The sequence below is a fragment of the Hypanus sabinus genome, chromosome 4, assembly GCF_030144855.1.
Source record: "Hypanus sabinus isolate sHypSab1 chromosome 4, sHypSab1.hap1, whole genome shotgun sequence".
Lineage (NCBI taxonomy): Eukaryota > Metazoa > Chordata > Chondrichthyes > Myliobatiformes > Dasyatidae > Hypanus > Hypanus sabinus.
Window position 1 is genome coordinate 69,707,078 of NC_082709.1, and position 21,226 is coordinate 69,728,303.

General features: G+C 42.0%; 1 long non-coding RNA gene across 1 annotated transcript; it reads right to left on the reverse strand.

The window, feature by feature from the left end:
• Window positions 1-3,513: 3,513 nt before the first annotated feature.
• LOC132392283 (uncharacterized) lies at window positions 3,514-12,374 on the reverse strand. The gene is made up of 3 exons (XR_009511481.1): window positions 10,535-12,374; window positions 10,266-10,376; window positions 3,514-3,717 (listed from the first exon to the last, which is right to left on the reverse strand). It is a non-coding gene; the product is annotated as an uncharacterized LOC132392283 (long non-coding RNA).
• Between the last annotated feature and the right edge of the window lie 8,852 nt (window positions 12,375-21,226).

Sequence of the window (21,226 nt, forward strand, 5' to 3'; positions counted from 1 at the left end):
AAATCCCTGTTCCCAGACCCACAAGAAAGAACAACGTGCCTCTCATTGGATAGCATACATTCCAAAGCCCCTGTTATCTCTAGTCATAACCCAAACATTGTTGCTACAGAGAAACCATTACTTTAGCAGTAAAACATTACAGAGATGCTATTACATTAGCAGTGAAGCTTTACAATGCGTTACACTGATTTAAAGGGTGACTCACTTCCGTGTAGCCCTTCACAAACCTCTGATAGTACCCATGGAACCAAAGGAATGAGCGCAAAGTGCTCACAGTCTGGGGCCCTGGCCATGTGGTCACCACCTCTATCTTAGACAGATTTATAGCTATTCCATTCTGTGAGACTATGTGCCCAACATAGCTGACAGACATCTTGCAGAACTGACACTTGTCCAGGGAAAGTTTTAACCCTTCAGCTTTCAAGCGGCCGAGCACCTTCAGTAGCCTCGCTTCGTGTGGACCCAAGCACTATAAGGTCACCCAGATACACCAATATCTCAAACAAGTTCATATCCTCCACTGTTTTCTTCATGACACGCTGTAAGGTCCCAGGGGCTCCCAATATACCCTGGGGCATCCTTTTGAATTGGAAGAATCCCAGTGGACATAGAAATGCCACCTTGTCTTTCTCAGCCTCACTCATGGGGATCTTGTAATATCCAGCACATTGAACCACTTTGCATCAATCAGACAGGCCAGCGTGGCTTCGATCCTCTGGACTGTATACTGGTTGGGGACGATACACCTGTTTAGAGTCCTATAGTCCACACATGTCCGTATCTTCCCATTCTTCTTCCTTGCCACTACTATTCGGAACACGTATGGGCTTCTGGACTCAGTGACGATCCCAGCTTCCTTCAATTTACACAAATGCTGCCAAATGTCTTCCACCTCTGCAGTGGTCAGTTGCCGTGACTTTTCTCTGCACAGGGTATCCTCAGTCACACGGATAGTGTGGCGAGTGCTGTTGGAACAACCCACATCAGAAAAGACACTTTCCAGTTTCAACATCTTCTCCATCAACCTCCTTTCCCAACCCACAGGAACCGGGGAGTCCCGAAGTTGAATGGCTTAGCGAGCAACTTTCCCCCTTTTGCAGATAGTTTCTCCCAGCTTGTCTCACAGGGACACTAGACATTACCGTCACCGGGAACAAATGCGCCAGGGGCATCCCCCGCTTGAAGGTGACCTCCCTTTTCGTGGTGTTCCTGACAATCACTGCTATCCTGCTTGCCTGTACAACTGAGGGCTTCTGCAGTTCAGGCCACACCAGTACCCCAGCAGGCCTGCCCAACTCCTCTTCGTGGTCTTCTGGAGCATCTACCAAAAGGGCCTTGGCCTTAGGCATTCCAGAAAATTTGAGGTTTCCCATCGCTCTCACTACTTCCCCAGACCATAACACAGTTGGCTTTGACTGGGTGAACCACAGAATCATATTCTAAGCTCATTATCCAGCCCAGTGTGGCCACACACTTCCTCAAAAGCAGCTCGAACCATAGGATGAATGGACAATGTCTTCAGGAAGCTCTCTCCAGGTCTCTCCTTGCAGGCTCCCATTTACCTCCTCACAATAGAAATATTTGTCTCCTCAAGAATTGAAACTCTGCCCCTCTCAACGGGGTCTGGACAAACCAGTGCTAATTTATCAAGGACCTCAGCCACTCCCACATCGGCCTCCCAGAACTCCATCTTCACTGACAAATGACCAAAATACAGATAATCACCCGCACTAAGACCCCAGATCTCTATTGCACTGAGTGTCGTCAATGACAAATGCATCAAATACTGGTTGTAAAATGAACAGTACAGCAAAGTGACCTGCAACACTGTGTGAAGTATGGTTCTAACATAAATCTGTATCGCTATCTGTAGCAATACAATGGATATTGTCCCTATTAAGCCTTCAGGAATAGGATTTTTTGCTTTAGGGTGTTCCCTGATATATTGCTGGGAACATGTTCCCCCCAAGACACCAGGCCATCGCCTCACTGGGTCTCTTCTAAACTTTCCCAATGTGTCTCTCTGCTTAGGTACCCGGGGGCTCACTTTCCGAGGGGTATCCCGTTGTTCACACTCCTGTCTGAAGTGTTCCTCTTCACCAAAGTTATAACAGACAATACTGGCCACTCCCCTTCTTGGGGGACCCTGGCTACCAGTAGCCCTCTACATAATCCGTCCACTTAGATGGTCCACCTCTCTATCAGCCCCATCATACGGGGGGGGGGGTGGGAGGGTGGTAAGAGGGGGGCCACACCCACTGATAACAACCATGACATCTCAGTTCTCAACTCTGCCGCAATCTCCTCTACCACTCCCCAGGGTGGTCCATCCATGGTCACTTCAATGCAGGGGATCACTACCGAGCACTGTACCCTGTTGACGGAGGCCCCCCGCACCTCCGACACATTCTCCTCCTCTCGTACTTCTCTGATCAGCTTAACAAATGACAGAGGGGGTTGCGTCTCACGAGACAGTCGGAGACACCAAGCAATCAGGTTCTGGGAACTGGGACCTTTTGCTGTTTGGTCTATCCTTATCTGATCCACACAACCGTCTGAATGGCCCCTCTGCTCCACCAGCAATTTAGCTGCCTCTCCAGCCAAAAGATGTAGGAAGAAAGCTTCTCCCTCTGCTCCTGACACATGTTCTGAAACCCTGTCATGGGCTCCATTGGGCTTCCTGTCGCACCAATCACCTACTCTAGTGCTGGCATGTAGGCCACAAAGATGGCAAGGGGTTTCTGTGCCTTTACTGTTCTCACTAGGTCAGCAGCCTGCCCTCGCAAACTTTCAATCAATCACTGTTGTTTTACGTCATCAGAGCACTGCCATGCATCTAACAGCTGAGCAGTCTGCTCTGCCCAAGTTCCATACTCCTCTGCCCCCTTTAGGGGTGGGCTTCGTTCATGAGGTTATGGGCTTCGTTCATAGCTGGGGCTTTGAGCCTGGGCATTTTCCCATGTATTCGCCAGGGAGGTAAGGGCCGCTACCAACTCAGAATACTCACTCCTCGCTGGGAGACTCATTAGTCATTCCAAATCAGACCACTCCTTCCCTTCGCTCCATAGAAACGCGAGCACCCTGCCTTTGAAGTCTCTACCCCCAACTATGGGAGACTCAACTTGCAATTCAGCCCGTTCAACCCCGGCCGCATCCATAATCATGTACCATATTCACTTTAGTGGACAATAGTGTAGCACAGACTTAAACACACAACCCACTGGATCAATGCTCAGGGCAATCACACAGCATCCAACAAAATTAATCCCCGACGATGCCCCAACAATTGAAACGCTCTGGTTCCGTCGGATGCGTAAGTCTGAGGGAAGACAATCTCTGGTCCTGCCAAACGTGTGAGATTGGGGTGCAGGCCCACTCCAAAAACCCCTGTTTGTGTGGATGCTGCATGATTTGTTATTCTGTTACATGTAAGTACCACAAAATAACAAACAGTACACTACATACAATTGAACAATTTAGCTTTATAATTCTTAATTTGACTAATGGGTTTGTATAGAAAAAGTAAAAAAAAGGGCTAATTTTAATGAGACAGTCTAATGTGCACAAGTTGGAGCTCATGGTTTCCGCTTCACTGATCCTTCTTCGATCTCCCCAGGCTTCGTCGAATCATGGCCCCACTCTGGGTTGAGTCCTACGACCTCTTCTCTCCAGCATCTTCTCCCTTCATCTCCCAGTGAACAAATGACCCTGCTCACCCTGGTGTCAGACACACAACACAAAAACACACTCCCTTCATTGGACGGCTCACATTCCAAAACACCCATTATCTATAACCATAACCCAAACATTGCTTCTACAGAAATACCATTACCTTAGCAGTGAACCCTTTCCCAGGGTGTTACATACCCTTGGACTTGGCCTCCACTACAGTCAGTGTGGCAGAACATTCCACAACTTCACTACTCACTGGCTAAAAAAATTCCTCCTTACCTCTGTTCTAAATGGTTGTTCCTCAATAAAACGTTGTGCCCTCTAGTTCTGGATACCCCCACCAAAGGAAACATCCTCTCCACTACCACTCTATCTAGTCCTTTCAGCATTCGGAAGGTTTCAATGAGATTCCCACGCATTCTTCTAAATTCCAGTGAGTCCCGGCCCAAAGATGCTAAATACTCTTCATATGCTAACATCTTAATTCCGGCAATTATCCTCATGAACTTCCTTTGGACTCTCTCCAAAGACAACACATCCTTCCTGAGATACAGGGCCCAAAACTGCTGACAATACTCCAAGTACCTGAGTTATAAGGAAAAAAAATGAATAAATTAAGACTTTATTCCTTGGAACATAGGAGATTGAGAGGAGATTTGATGGATGTATACAAAATTATGAGGGGTGTATAAAGGATAAATACAAGCAGGCTTTGTTCCTTTGAGGTTGAGTGAGACTAGAACTAGAGATCACAAGAAAGGGTGAAAAGTTAAGGAGAACATGAAGCAAAACCTTTTCACTCAGAAGGTGGTAAGAGTCTGGTAGGAACTGGCAGTGGAAATGGTGGATTCAGATTTGATATAAAACTTCTCTGAGAAGTTTGATTAAGTACATGGATAGGAGGAGTGTGGAGTGCTGTGCTCGACATGCAGGTTGACGAGATCAGGAATTGTAACAGTTCAGTATGGACTAGGTAGCCCACAGAGCTTGTTTCTTTGCTGTAGTGCTCCTTGATTCTAACTCCAGTCCTGCTCACCTGCCCTACCTGGCTCAACCTGCCTGTCATCTTTCACCCCTTCTCGGCTAGTCAATCACCTTAGGATCCTTTCTCACCACCCCCCAACTCCTTTTTATTCCGATTGCCTCCCCTCTCCACTCTCGGTCCTGATGCACAGTTTTGAGCCAAGATGTTAGCAGTTGCTCGACCTGTAGACCCTTTGGATTGTTTACTGTTTCAGATTGCAGCATCTGCAGTCTCTTGTGCATGCAGTACAACTATTTTGTCTGCATTTATCATGGCCTTATGAACCTATTTCACTGCTTGTAGTGATTTGTATATTTGCAAATAATCAGATTTTTGAATTGAGAATGAACCCATGTACACTACTTCACTATTTTTTTCCTTTTTTGCTCTCATTTTCACTACCTATTTATTTTTTTAAATATGCTTACTGTTTTTATTATTACATATTGCAATGTACTGCTGCCACAGAACAAGAAATTTCACAGTGATATTAAACCTGATTTCGATTCAAGGTCAGCATCTACCCGCTCTTGCGAGACAAATGAACAGTTCCTAGTGCAATAAAATGGACTTCTGAGCTCATTGTTATGGCCTTGCACCCTGTTGCCTGCTCTGTAACACTTCATTCTACATTTTCCTTTCACTACCTTAACACACTATTGTAGTGAAATGAACCGTATGGATGGCATGCAAAAACAAGGTTTTTCACTGTACCTTGGTGTATATGACAATAATAAACCAACTTACCAATTGAACTCATTGTCCACTTTATTAGGTGCATTTGTTGACCTACAAATATCAATGCAAATATCTAACCAACCAATCTTGTGGCAGCAACCCACTGTATTAAAACATGCAGATGTAACCAAGAGATTCGGTTGTTCTTCAGTCCAAACAGAATGGGGAAGAAATAGGACCTAAATAACTTTGATCATGGAATAACTGTTGGGGGAATAACAGGTGGGGGATGGTCTGAGTATCTCAGAAACTGCTGATCCCCTGGAATTTTCACGCACAACAGTCTCTGGAGTTTGCAGTGTACGGCAATTCTGTGGCAAAAATGCCTTGTTAATGAGAGGGGTCAGAGGAGAATGGCCATATAGTTTCAAGCAGAGAGGAAGGCAACAATAACTCAAATAACCATGTGGTACAACAGTAGTATGCAGAAAAGCATCTCTGAATGCACAACACTTGGAACCTTGGAGTGGATTAGCTAAAGCACCAGAAGACCACACTAGATTCCACTCCTGTAAGTAATAAAGTAGCCACTGTGTGGCTTTACCTTGTGGAACACCACTCTCCACCTTGTTCCACTGTGAATAGCTTATTCTCTACCTCCTGTCTTGAAACGAAGTAGTAAACCATTTTGTTACTTTTCTCCTGACTCTGCATTCCCCAATATTTTTATTAGTCTATATTCAGGTACCTTATTAAAAGTCCTTTGAAAGCCTGGATAATCTACTGTATCACCATTGCAACTCTCTCTGTGACCTCTTCAGAAAATCTAGTAAGATTGGTCACACCGGACCATCCTCTGTAAAATCTGTGCAGACTGCATTTTCTACAAGAAGCATACATAGCTTTGTTGACTTTCCGCAATGCCTGAGGGCATGACATGATACGAATTTGCAGTGGTAGACCCATTCACTGGCAAAATAGGTCTATTAGTTTTAATATGCCTTTGAGGCTCTGAAGATTCGAGGCTGCTTTAAGCAAAGTAACCAGCAAACCACTGGAAAGTTATGGAGCCAGCTCCCTCTCACATCATGCCATTATTCAGTTTCCTCAGTTTATCAATGTCATGGGTACCAAGGTACAGTGAGAAAAAAAACTGTTCTGCATGCCACTAATACAGAGCATTTTGTTGCAATATTACATTGAGATCCTGTAGTATAAGGGAAAACAGTAGCAGATGCAGAATAAAGTGTTATAGTTATGGAAAAAGTGCAGTGCAGGCAGACAACAAGGTACAACGCTATAACAATATAGATTGTAAGTTGAGTCTCTCTTATCATACTAGAGGATCATTCAATCATCTTACAACAGTGGGGTGGAAGCTGTCCTTGAGCCTGTGGTATGTGCTTTCTTCTGGCTTCTGCCCAATGGGATGGAGAGTAGAAAGAATATCTGGGGTTGGTAGGGTTATTGATTATGTTGTCAGCTTCATCGAGGAAGTGAGAAGTGCTTACAGAGTCTATGGGAGGGAGGCTGGTTTCCATGATGTGCCAAGCTGTGTCCCTAAGACTGTCAGGAAATGTAGAGGAGGCTTGACCCAAACACAGAGCAGTGAAAACAATTCAGGATCAGAATTCATAATCAGGTTTATCATCGCTGGCATGTGACGTGAAATTTGTTAACTTACTTTCAGTAGTGAACGATAACTTTAATAACGAACTGCAAAATAACAAGTCACTAGGGCCACCAAACAGGAGGGAACAGATATTTAAGAAGGCAACAAAGTAACTGAAGGCTAGGAGCAACTGGTTGAGGCTGGCTCATTTGTATGAGTGCACAAGGACTGTGGATGAGAGCTGGATTTAAATAGGCTGCAGGTGATGAATTGGAAATGAGCGGCAGGTGACTCCTGTTACTGGGTGGAAACTGGGAGATGCCTGCCTGCACAGGCCTGACAAAGCTTGGTTATTTTTAGGTAGAGCTTAATAACTTTAACTGTAACCAACCCCTTGCTGATGCAGCCAACCAATAAGGTGCCAACGAGGTGCAGAAACCAATAATCAGTAAATATAATTTAATAAGGAATTGTACTCCTCGAACCCCTTCCAGAGGCTCTCTAATTCAGCTCTCAACAAATTCTCCAATGCCGTCACTACACATATTCTGAAAGAACATGCCATTTCTGCTGTTATTATTTGCATACATTAGTTGTTATCTGCACATCTCTAGCACAAAATGTCCATTCACACTTTGTTGGATGTACTGATAAGATGCAAATCCTTTCCTTGGCGTGCTGCCAAACAAAGCAAAGTAAGGGATTTTTGCTGGCAGATACTGTCAATCATCAGATATTGTATTGAATGCAGCAACGGCACTTCTTCAAGATTGCTTCTCACTCTGCAAGGTGGATCACAGCACAAAGAGAAGCTTGCAGTGATGGAGACAGAATTAACTTTCCATCCACCTTGTCAAACCCTGACATCACACCACTTATGGAGTCAAGAGGCTTGAGATATTTGGAATAAGACATCTACTCTACACAAATGCTCTTGCAACTAAGGCCAACATACTATTTGCTTTCCTAATTATTTAGCGTACCAACGTGTTAACCTATAGTGATTCAAGTATGTGGACACCCTGGTCCCTTTGAACATCATGATTTGTCAGTCTCCCACCATTTAACATCTTCTGCAGCTTTTTTTATGCTACAGTGGATGATTTAAAAACTTTCCCACATTATAGTTCATCTGCCATAGAGTGACAGAGTCATAGAGTTATACATCACAGAAAGAGGTCCTGCAGCCCAACTATTCTATGCTGACCAAGTTGCCTAACTTTGGCTAAAATCCTCTAAATCTTCCAAATCCATGATTAAACATCTTTTGAATGGTGTTAATGCACCCGTCTCTCCAGCTACTGTATATCTTAACATGCAGCGAAATGCATCGTTTGCATCAAATTAAAGTGGTGAGGATGGGTTAGGGGCAGCCTACAAGTGTCACCATGATTCTGTCAGCAACATAGCATGCCAGCAACATAGCGACCCTAACAGTACATCCTTGGAATGTGGGAGGAAACCCACACGGTCATGGGGAGAATGTACAAACTCCTCACAGAACTAAGTATGCCAGAGTTGAGTGAGAGAGACCAAAGGTAGTTCAGGGGTGAGGGCATTAGTGAGCCAGAACACTGAGACACCTATGGGCTGTGGACAGGGTGGATCTGTGACAATGCAGAAGGAGTACTGGGACATATCTAGGGGCGCATCAGGGAAGGCAAAGATCAAAGGCACTGGAGGGAATGGGACAAATCATCATTGGATTCATGAAATAGAATGAATAGATTACTGATTTAAGTATGGCTGAAATGTTGAATGTAGATGCAGAATTGGGCAAACTGGCACTCAGAAGGGAGTCAGCAGTTCTCAAGTGTCTTTAGCTGCCCGGATTCCTGAGATCTGTGTTGGAGTGGCACATAGGTAGGGCCACTGCCTACTTGTGCAGCAGGTCCACAGCAGATCCCACCTCACTGGCTCTTCCCTCAATCCTGAAACATCTAGACAGCACAGATGCATACATCAAGATGCTCTTTATCAACTACATCTCGGCATTCAATCCTATCATTCCCTCAAATAAGCTTCAACTCCTTGGCCTCAATTCTTCCTTGTGCAATTGGATCCTGGATTTCCTCACTTGCAGACTTCAGTCAGTTTGGATTGGCAATAACATCTCCTCTACAATCTCCATCAGCACAGCTGCATGTTTAGCCTCCTGCTCTATTTGCTTTACACTCATGACTGTGTGGCTAAGCTCAACTGCAATGCAATATTTAAGTTTGCTGTCACAGGATGAATAGAACATGCTGATGAGGCAGCGTATAGGAGGGATTGGAAATCTGACTGAGTGGTGCCTCAACAACAACCTCTTACTCAATGTCAGCAAGGTCACGGAGCTCATTATTGACTTCAGGGGGAGAAAATCTGAGGTTCACTAGCCAATCCTCATCAGAGGATCAGAGCTGGAGAGGGTCAGCCATTTAAAATTGATCGGTTATCATTTCAGAGGATCTGTCCTGGGCTCAGCACATTAAGTGCATGTACGAAGAAACCACAGCAGTACCTCCACTTCCTTAGAAGTTTGCAAAGATTCGCATGACATCTAAAATGTTGACAAACTTCTGTAGATTTGTATTGGAGAGTATATTGACTGGTTGGATCACAGCCTGGTAAGGAAACACCAATGCTATGGAATGGAAAATCCTGCAAAAGGCAGTGGAGACAGCCGAGTCCATCACAGGCAAAGCCCTTCACTCCATTAAACACATCTGCACAAAACATTGTCGCTGGAAAGCAGCATCCATCATCACCAGTCCCACCTCCCAGGGCATGCTCTCTTTTCGCTGCTGCCATCAGAAAAGTTGGAGATCCTTCACTGATAGTTAAGAGAAATGGGAAGAAATTTTTTTGTAACATATGATGTGGCCTGACAGGTTGGATGCTGAAAAGATGTCTCAAACTATGGGGAATCTAGAAAAGTGGAGCATTGTCTGAGAATAATGGGGTCACACATTTAAAAGGAAAATGATAATTTCTTCCCTCATAGGGGTATGAATTGTTGGAACTTTCTACAAGAGAGTTCCATAGAGGTCCGGTTATTGAATATATTGAAGGCCAACATTGATAAGTAATTGATTTCTAGGGGATTTTAAGGGGTTGTAGGCAAGTGGAGCTGAATTCAAGATCGGATGGATGAAAGCGTTATTCAATAGCAGTAAAGAATTGAAGAGCCAGCTGCCTTCCTTTAGTATTTTCATTCTTATATATTCATGGGTTACTAGTAATTTTGGAATGGATTTAAAATTGTTAACTTTTACATTCTGCCTGACTCATACTTACCTGTTTTGTGGGCTGAAGTTCCCAAAAGCTACGTTGTGCTTGTAGCCATTTCTTGAGTGAAAAGGGGTCTTTAAACTTCTCCTTCACTCTTTGACCTTCTGCCTTCATTATCTATTCAAAAAATGAAAGTAATAGCAGTAATTTTAACCATCCGGAAAAGCCTGAAGAGAGTAACATTTTTAAAAAAAGTCTGAAAGCAGACCCCCAATCCATTCAAAATTCATTTTACATGCCAATGGGAATGAAGAGCAAACTGGTTGGGGTCAGACCTGCCATAAAAGAAAATGATTATGGTTGTCAATCATCCCAGTCTCAGGCCACTATGGAGAGAGTACCCCAGGGCAGTGCCCTGTGCTGAGCTATCTTCATTAATGACCTCCCTTCCATCATTGTTCTGACTGTAGTGTGAAGTTGGGAACAATTGCAGCAAAACATAGGAGGTCCACATTTACTCTATTCAGCATCAAGTAGCTTCTCCAAACTACACTGCAACACAGAGAGAAGACAATAATTTAACTGTACTTGAAGAGATAAATATGGCACCATGATACAGTGGAGAGAGCTGATGCCCCACAGCTCCAGTGAACCTGGTTCAATCCTGACCTTTGGCATTATCTGTCTGGAGATAGAAGGCAGCATGAAGACAGGACTGGTTGTAATTTGTAATTCGATTATTGTTTTGACATGTATAAGATCAGCAAAAAGCTTTTGTTTCCATGCCACCCAGACAGATCATTCCAAAGGTAAGTACACTGAAACGGTATAAAATAAAAATATACAATGAAAAGCAGAATATAGTTAGTGAAGCGAGTATAGAGCTGACTTGTGGTGTACAAGATGATAAAAGGCATAGATTGAGTGGATAACTAGAGACTTTTTCTCAGAGCAGAAATTCTTTGAGGTTAGACTGATTTTAGAGTAGGTTAAAGGGTTTGCAAATCATCATGGGATAAAGTGTACTGTGCTGTAGTGTTCCACAGTATGTTCGATGTACTATAGTGTTGTGGTTACAGAGAAAGTTCAGTGTAGGTCGTGAAATAAAATGCAAGGGCCATGACCAGCTAAAACATAAGACCAGCACTGTGAGTGAGGTCATGAATGCAAAATATGTCCTTTATAGAATGGAACTTCAGTGGGAATAGGAATAAAACTTAGCTTGAGACTTGAGGACTTGTGTCAAAGGGAAGGTTTGAAGGAAGTTTGGTTTGTCGTGTAAGGAAGTGAGTGGGATGTTCCATTGGTTCATTTTTTGAGGAGAGGAGAGGACAAAAGAAGAAAGGGAAGTACCATGGGCTGACTGTCGATTCTGAAGAAAAGACTCACCTTTGTCTTTTCTGGGTTTCTGATGGTGCTCAATGTAGTCCTACCTGATTTACCAAGGAGCCCTAGTTTCTGCTCCAAATGTCCTGAAGAACATGCCACATGCCACCAAAAGAAACTTCCTGTGTTATGTACAGTGAGGACTTGATTTTGGACACTTATGAATCTCAAATGTTTACTTTGTTTTTCCTGCCACAGATCCTCTCTGACCTGTTGAGTGTTTCTGCTATCTGCAGCATTTTACTGTTTCCTCAAAGGCTAGAGTGAATTCACTTGGATTTTCAAAAGGCCTTTGACTCGCAGGTTGAGTTGATAGTAAGAAGGCCAATGTTAGCATGCACTTCTAGAAGACTAAAAGCAAGCACATACTACTGAAGTTTTATCATGCATTGGTCAGAAGGGCACAGAATAAGAGGATAGACCTTCAAAACCAAAGTGGATTTCTTTCAGCTGGAGGGTGGTAAATCTGTGGAATTTGTTGCCCAGAGATCTCTGAAGGCCAAGTCACTGGGCACACTTAAGGCAAAGATTGATTGGTAAAAAGATTGACAGCTACAGGGAGAAGATGAGAGAATGGGGTTAAAATAACTCAGCCATGATTGAATAGTGGAGCAGGCTTGATGGGCTGAATGGCCTAATTCTTCCTCGATAACTGATGTTCTTCTAGAAATCTGAAATATAAGTAGATCAAACATCAGATTAGGCAGTATTGGTGGAAAAAAAATAGAATTAAAGGTTCAGGTCTAAGGCATTTCAACAGCACTTATAATATGTTTTAAGTAGGCACAGGAAAATGAAGAGTGAAATGTGGAAGGGAATGTTTATCATAGAAAGAGAGACAAAAGTACCTGAACAAGATCAAAAGAAGAACTACAGTGGGACCAAGGAAAGGTGTAAACATAATTGTAGAGTCTTTCCCAAATGCTACAATTTGAAAATCGATATACATAGGTTCTAAGATTATCTGTATGAATGGTAAGCAAAACAAAGTTATTCACTGTATCTTAGTATACATGACAATAATAAACCAATTACCAAATATCAACATTGAAACTGTATTTATAATTTGAAAAAGTTCAACTCACTGTGGTCAGGAACAGTGTGGTGTGTCTGACCAGAAAATGGGGTGTTGCTTTTCCAGATCATGTTGAAGGACACTGGAAGCCACTGGAGGCTAAGGCAAAATGGGAGTGAGCAACAAACTATATTGACAAGCAGTTGGAAGGAGAAGGTCATGCTCACTATGGTGTTTTGCAAGGCAGTTGTCCCAATTTCACTTGGTTCCCCACAGCCCCAAGTGTAAAATAGGCAAATGTGACCACACACAATTCAGTCTGCTTGTTTAACATTAGTTAGTTAAATACTATAAACCCAGAGCATGATGTAAAAAGCATTGCATATTCCCTGCTAAATTTGGGCAACCTCCACCCCCTCCTACCAGCCAATCGGTCCTTATTCAGATCAGGCCATCTGTGTGAAACTCTGTGTTATGGAGTGTTATTAAGTCTGCAATTAAGTTGAATAAATGCTGCATTCAGAGTTTTGTCCCTTGCTAGTGAAGGAGCTATGTACGTTTTCTGTGCTCACATAGTCTTTCTTGGCTTATCTCATTATCTAGAAGTGTGACATTTGGCAATTTTTTTCAAGCACCCAAGTGAATAATATTAGACTGGCAACTGTTTAAAACAACCTTCATGCACAAGGGTGCTAGTCTGATTTTATCAAAATCTTCTAGGCCTCTAAGGAACAGTACGTGCAACATTTTCCTGACAAAATTAAAAATAGAGAGATACTGCAGTATTCCTAACATGCTTCATTAAAACTCACTACTTAGTGCAATGTACAGTTCTGTATGCAGAGATGTGACACTGTAGTAGTTGGTCAACTCAACTAAGAACATTATTAATAATAGATTTTAAATGAGTTAATGAAAGAATGTGTTTGACCAGCTAGTTTACTTTCACAATAAGCTAACCACAAGTCTATTAAAACAGAATACATCGAGTTTTATGTGTTACTTTCCAATTGATAAACACTTCCTTTCTATCTGCAGATCAGTACCTGCCTAGGTTTGCTGGAAAGGATATGGTGCAGCTGATGGGACTCCCCCTCTGTTCTCGGACTCCTGCATGTGCCCTACATTAAAAGAGGTATCTCATAACTGCAGAGCTGTGGTTTTATTTCTTTCTGAGCTCTTTCAGCTACATCCCAACTCTGTACAAACTTTACGAAGGAAATATGTAGTCTAATAAGGATCATTATTTTTTAAACAGTCTAGTTTTGCAGTAAAGGTTTCATTTGAGTCCTCCATCAGATTAAATAGAGTGACAGTCATGTTCCAAAGTTTCAGTTCCACACATCAACACAGGCACTCTGTTTCCCATATTGTGCACTTTTTGGGTAAGAAAGCTGACGCTGAGTAACGTGAGGGAAAACCTAGCAAATGCAAATCAGAAACTGATCTTGAATCTTTCAAAGTTCTGTTGACTTGTCTCATGGGTGTGTTGCAATAGTCAGTCTTTCTGGACAGCTCAGTACCGCTGGGATCCTCCATGCAGAAGGGGAGGAAGAAAGCAAAACCAGGTCAGGCGAAGACAATATAGAACAGAAAACATAATATTTGGCTCAGTAAACCAGCCTTTCCAATCGACCATAAAAATGATCCATCAAACAAAACCATAAAGCCAACTCATTTAACCTCCACAGCACTGCAACATTTCTTTCTGCCCCCTCTCCTTGCAAAACCAAAGTGTTTGGACTATCTGTTTCTGTACAACTTTAAAGTCAATAGGGTGCTAAATTGCTGTATGGTGTACAGATATAATTGCATGTATTAAATCATTTGTTTTGTGGATATATTTTATCTGCCTCGAGAAAGAAATGAAAATCTTCATCTGCATAGACACAGGGCATCTCAATGTGTTTCATTGCCAATTAATTAATTTTTAAAATGAGATCCAGCACTGATTGCTGTACTGTAACATTACTGATTATTGACAACAGCAGGAAGAAGCTAGAGGTCCATGAACCAGTCCTCATTAGGGGATCAAAAGTGAAGAGGGTCAGTAGCTTAAAATTCCTTGCAATTAACGTATCTCAAGGTCTGTCCTGGGTCCAGCTTCTAGGTGCCATCACAAAGGCACAACAGCGACCCTATTTTCTTGGAAGGTTATGTAGACTCAGTATGTCACCAAAAGCTTTGACTAACTTTAGATGCACAATGGAGTGTATCCTGAATGGTTGCATTATGGCCTAGCATGGAAACAGTAATGCTCAGGAATGGAAAAGACCACAGAAAGTGGTGGATACAACCCAGTTCATCACAGACAAAACCATCCCCACCATTGAGTATGTTTACAAGAAAACAGCATCTATCTTCAAAGACCCTCACCATCTAGGCCATGCTGTCTTCTCGATTGTACTATAGGGCACAAGATACTAAGCCTTAGGTACCATACTACCAGCTTCAAGAATAGTTATTACCCTACAACCATCAGGCTCCTGAACCAGAGTGGATAACTTTACTCGCCACATCTCTAAACTGATTCTATGACCTACAGACTCGCTTTCAAAAACTTTTTGCAACTCACGTTCTCAGTATTAATTTTTTTACTTGTTTGTCTTCTTTTGCACATTGGCTGTTTGTCAGTCTTTATTTATGTGTGTTTTTTTGTAAATTCTATTGTATTGCTTTATTTTTTCCTCTAAATGCCTGCAAGAAAATGAATCTCAAGGTAGAACATAGTAACATATATGTACTTTGATAATAAAGTTTTCTAAATCGACATTGAACCCTTAAACACTACCCCACATTCTGCTTCTGCATTATTTTTAATTTAACAATTTAATGTACATATATATTACTGTAATTGGGTTATTGAGTTATTTATTCTACATTGATCATGTATTGCTTTGCACTGCCGTCACTATGTTAACAGATTTCACGACATATGCCAGTGATATTAAACCTGATTCTGATTTGGATTCTGAAGTTACTTTGAACTTTGTCTTATACTGTAAGGCACTAAAACAGGAATAAGAATAATTACCATATGGCCTTCAGTTTGTAAGGCAGGAATACTGATCATAAACCAATACCAAAGAGTCATCCTTCAATAGAGTATAATTATCTTGATGCGTTTTTTGACATTAGTTACTTGACAAATTCTACTTCTTTCATCTTTAAATTGTAAGAATCACTATTATATTATTAGAAACCATGGATTGGAATTTGTCATTTCCTTGACTTGTCCCAAATGTATTTGCAAATGTAAATGTGTCTCCCCTCCAGCCTCTCATCATCAAGGACTCTACATTTAACACCCTTTCAACATCCAGATTCCCTGCATCATTATTTTTCAGGACCTCACATGGGAGAACCAGATCTCCTCCATTAACAAAAAGGCTCGGCAGAAGACGTACTTCATGCAGTAGTTGATAAAATTCCATCTTCTCCAGAAAGTGCTGGTGCAATTCTACACTGCTGTCAAGGAGAGCATCCTCACGTCAGCCATTACTGTCTGGTTTGGTGCAGCATCCTCCCACAATATGCAAACACTGCAGTGAACTGTTTGGACAGCAGAATAGCTCATTGGCTGTGGTCTATCATCACGGCAGGACAAAGAACCAGGCAGGAAAAATCATTGCGGACACTACCCACCCAGCAAACTGTCTTTTCCAAAAGCTCCCTTCTAGAGAGTGCTATAGGGCTATTAGAACATCTTCATACCATCTTAAAGGTTTCCTCCCTCAGCAGTTAATTTGATCAACCATTCTAGTTAGCCTCCATCTCCACCCTCCTCTATCTGTTACTTCTGTCACTACTGCTCTGCAGTGTAAACACTTCAAACCACATTTTATGATGCTGTTTACATTGTAATTACACATGTGTTTATCCACATTTTATTCCATCTCCCTGACCCCTGGATATCTTTCCTTCCACTTTCCACCCTCTCTCTTTTAAGATATTTTATAAATAGATAGCTCAATGATCCCAAAGGAAATTACAGTGTCACCGTAGCATTACAAGTGCACAAATATAAATATTAGAAGAGAAGTAAGAAAAAATTAAAAATAAGTTACCACTAACAGTTTAACAGGAAAGAATCATCTCTTCCCCAGCTATAGGTTGACTCATTTTTAGAGCCAAATGGACGAATGTAAGAATGACCTCATATAGAGCTCTTTGGAGCAGCACAGTTGTCTTAGTCTATTACTAAAAGTGCTTCTCTGTTCAGCCAAGGAGGCATGCAGAGGGTGAAAAACATTGTCTAAGAATTGCCAGAATTTTCCTTAGGGTCCTTTGTTCTACCAATTTTTCTATCAGTTCTAGCAATTATCAAACCTGTCCTAACACTCCATATTAAATTTTATGTATGAAGTGGCTTGGGACATTTTCTTATGATAAATGCTAATTCATAGTCATAGAGACATGTGGCACTACATCATAGAAACAGACCCTTCAGCCCATTTAGTCCATACCAAACTAATATTCTGCCTCGTCCCATCATCTTGCACCTGAACCATGACCTTCCATTCCCCTCCCATCCATGTTCTTATCCATATTTCTCTTAACTGCTAAAATTGAACCCACATCCACCATTTCCACTGGCATTTCATTCCACGACACTCTGAATGAAGACGTTCCCCCACGTTCCCCTTAAATATTTCACCTTTTACCCTTAAACTACGACCTTTAGTTCTAGCCTCACAACCTCTGGTGAAAAAGCAAACTTGCATTTACCCCATCCATCCCCCTCATAATATTGTAGACCTCTAGCAAGTCTCCTCTCATTCTTCTATGCTCCAGGGAAAAGAGTTGTAACCTATTCAACCTTTCCCTATGGTGTTATTATTTTGTTTTTTTTTCCCCGTTGTCTGCTCTCCAGCTTATTCTTGAACTACTGGACAGCAGTCATCCTTAAACTGCCATGCCTCAGAATTTGAACTACCTTTGCACAAACATCTCAATGAATTGGAGTCAAATGAGGTCTCAGGGTACTTGGAGGCACATGATAAATTAGGCCAAAGTTTGCATGGTTTCCTTAAGGGACAAGTTTGCCTGACAAATATGTTGGAATTCGTTGAGGAAATATCAAGCAGGATAGACAAAGGAGAATCAGTGGACTTTGTGTGTACTTGGATTTTCAGAAGGCCTTTCACATGGTGCTGCACATGAGGCTGCTTAACAAAAGAAGAACCCATGTTATTATAAGAAAAATACCAGCATGGATGGAGGATTGGCTGGTTGGCAGGAGGCAAAGAGTGGGAATAAAGAGGACCTTTTCTGGTTGGCATCCAATGACAAGAGGTGTTCCACAGGAGTCAGTGTTGGATCTGTTTCTTTTTGCATTATGCAGTATGTCAATGATTTGGATGATGGAATTGATGGTTTTTGGCCAAATTTGCAGATGATACAAAGATTGGTGGAGGGGCAGGTAGTGCTGAGGAAACAGAGAAGCTGCAGAAAGACTTAGACAGATTGGGAGAATGAACAAAGAGGTACAGTACTAGAGTGCTGGGAAGTGTATGGTCATGCACCTTGGTAGGATGAATAAAAGTGTAGACTGTTTTCTAAACAGGGAGAAGATTTGAAATTTGAGGTGCAGAGGGATTTGGGAATCCTCATGCAGGATTCGCTAAAGGTTAACTTCCAGGTTGAGTCAGCGGTGAGGAAGGCAAAAGCAATGTTAGCATCCATTTCAAGAGGACTAGAATATAAAAGCATGCATGTAATGCTGAGGCTTTATAAGGCATTGGCCAGACCATATTTGGAATATTGTAAGCAGTTTTGGGCCCCTTGTCTAGGAAAGAATGTGTTGACATTGGACAGGATTCAGAAGAGTTTCACGAGAATGATTTTGGGAATGAAAGGGTTTTGCGTCAGGAGCATTTGGTGGCTTTGGGCCTGTACTCACTGGACTTTAGAAGAATGAGGGGAATCTCATTGAAATCCAACGACTGTTGAAAGGTTGAGACAGAGTGGATGTGGAGAGGATGTTTCCTATAGTGAGGCAGTCTAGACCAGAGGGCACAGCCTCAGAATAGAGGGATGTCCATTTATAATGGAGATGAGGAAAAATTTCTTTAGCCAGAGGGTGGTGAATCCATGGAATTCATAGCCATAGATGGCTGTGGATGCCAGATCATTGGGTGCATTTAAGGTGGAGGTTGGTGGGTTCTTGATTAGTTATGAAAGGTTATGAGGAGAAGGAAGGAGAATGGGGTTGAGAGGGAAAATGGATTAGTCATGATGGAATGGCGAAGCAGAGGTGATGGGCCCGATGGCCTAATGTCTTATGATCTTATAGTCTCAATGCACTGGGAAGTACCAGTAATACCAAACGTAAAATCCTGCATATCCATTGGCTGTGTTGGTGAACCGTTGTCAGTGTCCTTTCCCAATCCTAACAAATCTTGTTGCCATGTTGTTCATTAGTTTGAAGTAGGCATCCAGTCATGAGCTTTGTCAGAGCTAGAGTTTATCAGGAGAAAGCACTTCAAAAATCTTAATAAAATCTAGCAACATAGAACACAGAACAATACATCAAGAAACAGGTCATTCAGCCAATCTAATTAAATGACTCACCAAATGAATTCCTTCTGCCTACACAATGTCCATATCCTTCCATTCTTTAATCTTTTGTGACCCTGCTAAACACCTCTATCATATCTTCCTGCATAAAAAGCTTACCCTATGCATCCCTTTGAATGTAACCCTTCCCACGTTAGATGTATGACCTCTTCAACACTGCTAGATGTCTACTGTGACTATACACCTCATTATCTTATAAACTTATTTCAGGTGTCTTCTCAGTCTTTGCTGCGTCAGAGAAAACAGCCCAAGTCTTCTCCAACAAATGGAATGTTCTCTTCAGTGACCTGGCTTGTGACTAATCAAGATGGAGAAGGAGATCCCAGGAAGACACTGAGCACATTCACAAGGAGCATGCAGAAGCCCAGTTAAGCACTTACTTTAAATTACCCAACGGATAAGCCTTTTGAGCAGCTCTTGCCCCCCCCCCACCCGACTGAGAGCTGGACTTGTGGATCCCACGTTGGCCTCACCTTCTGTCTCCATGCTCACAGAACCACAGAGCAAATAAGTTACATCAATCTCAAGGGACTGCCTAAGAAGGAAGATTATTCTACATTTAAATTAAGAAAAATATTTGTATACAAGGTATTATAAATCGCTATAGCATATTCTTCTTGATGTGGTAATTAGTGATGAGATATTACTGGAGCACTGGTCTTCATAGTTGTATTTGCTGTGGCTCTGCAGACATCACATGACCCAGCAAAATCAAGTCCCAAATTCCAAATGCAAATGTAGATGACACAACAATGCAACACCGTGAGTCTAGCACATCGTCAGTGATGCTATTGTTCAGATAAGATGTTAAATCTCCATCTATCCACTCAGCCAAAAAATAAAAGATCACAAGACACCCTTTCAGATAGCAGGAGAGTTTACCCGAGACCTAAGCCTCAAACAAGACCACAAAAACTGATGATCAGGTCATGTGTCATTTTGCTTTTTCAATGCAAATGTAGATATGGGTTTCCTACATATGAAAACACTTGAAATATTCCAAAGTTTCTTACAAAGCCTAAAATAAATCAAATCCTTCTTTCCCCTTTGAGTAGATCCATTGTTTTTTTTTTGATCAAACAGTTTGAGACCCTGTTCAATACCACTTGCAACCTTTGGCATTGCCAACAATATCGTGTCACAACCCTGTTATGTTACCAGGTCTAACCAGGGAGAATGAGAAGAGCGATACAAACTAAGGGCCACAGTTCCAAAATGTGCACAAGGAGATGCTCAGAATTGATTGGAACGGAACACTAGTAGGAATGACGACTGGGAGCAATTTGGGAAGTACAGGATAGATGCATCCCAAAGAAAAAGTATTCTAAAGGTAGGATGACGCAACCGTGGCTGACAACTAAAATCAAAGTCAATGGGGATTGCCAAACATTATGTGGATTTTCTAGTGTAGTCTGTTTTGTCACATGCTTTTGTGATATCATTCTGGAGGAATGTTGCCTCATTTTTTAACTGCATTGCATTTGTGGTTTCTGAATGACAATAAACTGAATCTGAATATAATAGAACAGAGCTTAGTGGAAAGTTAGAAGATTGGGAAGCTTTTAACATTCAGCAGAAGGCAACTAAAAATGTCATAAAGGAGGAAAAGAAGGAATACAAAGGTAAGCTAGCCAATAATATTAACAAGGATACCAAAAGTGTCTTCAGATATATTAAGTGTAAAAGAGAGCCCAGAGTAGATATCAGACAGCTAGAAAATGATACAGGTGAGGTAGGAATGGGGGACAAAGAAATGGCCAATGAACTGAGTAAGTATTTTGCATTGGTCTTCACTGTGGGTGTTTCAGAGTGTCAAGGGCAGAAGTGGGTGAAGCTGCTATTACTAGGAAGAAGATGCTTGGGAAACTGAAAGGTCTAAAGGTTGATAAGTCACCTGGACCAGATGGTCTACATCCCAGGGTTCTGATAGAGGTGGCTGAAGAGACTGTGGAGGCATTAGTAATGATCTATCAAGAATCAATGAATTCTGGCATGGTTCCAGAGGTCTGGGAAATGTCACTCCACTCTTCAAGAAGGGAGAGAGGTA